The following is a 2,181-nucleotide window of genomic DNA, read 5'->3' as shown; positions in this document are numbered from 1 at the left end:
AATAGGAATATTTATATTAATATTGAAGCCTACAGTGTTTTAGATGGCCACTATGGATATTATAATCATCTTTAAGATCCCAGGGAACATATTTTATTAGTTTAATGTGGAATAGTAAGAATATTTCTTTAGCATTAAAGACTACATGGCAACGATTAGCTTTAGAGGGTACAACAAATTTATCATATTTGTATTAAGGGCCCCAAGTCAGGGAGCTATTCTATTAGGTTTAGATTTTATAGAATGGAATGCATTTTAGTTTGTACAGGCAGAGTCCAGTGATTACAGCAGTTTTGATGCTATAGTATGAATACAATGTCAGTATTGAAAGTCCAAAGGACAGATTAAAAAAACAAAAAGAATTCTTTTTTTAATCTATTTTTATTTGTTTATTTTTTATGTGTTGCTGAAGATTGAACCCAGAAGCCTCAAATGTGCTAGGCAAGGGCTTTAACAGTAACCCACAACTTCAGCCCAAAAGGACAGTTTTTATATTAGTTTCAGAGACCATTTTCCATATTACACAAATTTGAAAGGACTCAGGCAAATTATTAATTTTGGATGCAAAATGATTGATAATATGTTAGTATTAAAACCACAGGGCAACAGGGCAACTACTATATTAGTTATAAATGCTAATGTATGAATATTGTGTTACTACTGAAGGACACAGTGCATACTAAAGATATATATGAGTGTCAGCAGCCACAATAAGGGAATAATTAGTGTTTTCAGTCACAATGAGTGTATTATGTGAGGGTCAGGTTCCACAGTAAGGATATTATCTGAGAGTTAGAGGCCAAGTGAGGATATTTTCTTAGTGACAGAGGCCAAGTATGAACATTTTGTGAGTGTCAGAAGCCAGAGTGAGGAGCATTATGTGAGATTTTTGGGTCAGAGTTACAATATTATGTGAGTGTAAGTGGTCAAATGACATAGGTTTTGAATTTTGTTTTTCTGAATATTCATGTGTGGAAAACATGATACTCATGATGATCTCAATCACACAAAATGGGATGTTGGGTATGCATACTCATGACCAGGAAGGCATGCTCAACTAAGCAGTTTGCAAATGAATAACTTTGTTCTTTTCTTGAATTTTTTTATTTTTTCTGTAATTTACATATTAACTTTTTAAAAAATAAATGCTATTTTTAAAAAAGATGTCAAGTGAGGATTATGTGTGAATGTCTATTTGCATACATTGCAGAAGGCATTTCAAACATATTGCACAAGGCAGTGGATTCTGAGGTATTTATCCCTTGTACAGCAATGTGCAGCATCTTATGTCCAGACAGTTATAGGTACTGATTTTAGACAATGGAAATCAGAATTCTTACTCTAAATTATCACCTCGAGGATTAGAGAGGAATAGGTGTGTATTTCTGATCTTGTTTGAGAGAACGTTAGCTGTTTTGTCCTTTTGAAAACTGTCCCTTCTTTTGATATTGGGCATTGAACCCAGGGAACTTTACCACTGAGAACTACATCCCTTGTTTATTATTATTATTTTTGTTATTATTATTACTATTATTATTATTATTAGTTGTTGTAGTAGTAGTAGTGGTAGTATTGAGACAGTGACTCACTAAATTGCTTAGGGCACTGCTAAATTTCAGAGGTTGGAGTCAATCTTGTGATCCTTCTGCCTCAACCTCCCAGGTCACTGAGATTACAGGCATGTGCTCTACACTGCCAGGCTGAGTACTATCTTTTTAGACTTTGAGAAACCTTCATTGATGGATGAACCAAGAGACTCCAAATACCCTGGTTATTAAATGTTAATGTAACAAACTGTGGTTGGAACCTGGCTCTGAAATAAAATGCAAATACTAGTTCTTGGGTCACCTGAGCTTGTGGATTTGAGCCTGTGGATTTGAGCCTGAAAGCACAGTAAATTCAATTGTGTCCATCTGTTTCATAGCATTAAGTACTTCTCAATATACAGTTGAGAGTCTCATCCATAAATAGATGAAATATAGTTAGTAAGGTCCATGCTTAATTACTGATTCATTTATTCATTCAAACACATTTACTAAGCACTAGGTGTGAGCATAGTTGCTATGACTTGTTCAACATTCCTGTGTTCTGGATACTTCTACAGGGTTTAGATGGATCATTCAATTTAATCTTCCCAGAAAACCTATAATGTAAGTATGGTTTATTCTCCCCATTATTCAG

Source organism: Sciurus vulgaris (genome assembly GCF_902686455.1).
Source record: "Sciurus vulgaris genome assembly, contig: HiC_scaffold_381_arrow_ctg1, whole genome shotgun sequence".
NCBI classification, from domain to species: domain Eukaryota; kingdom Metazoa; phylum Chordata; class Mammalia; order Rodentia; family Sciuridae; genus Sciurus; species Sciurus vulgaris.
This window is presented reverse-complemented; position numbering follows the sequence as displayed.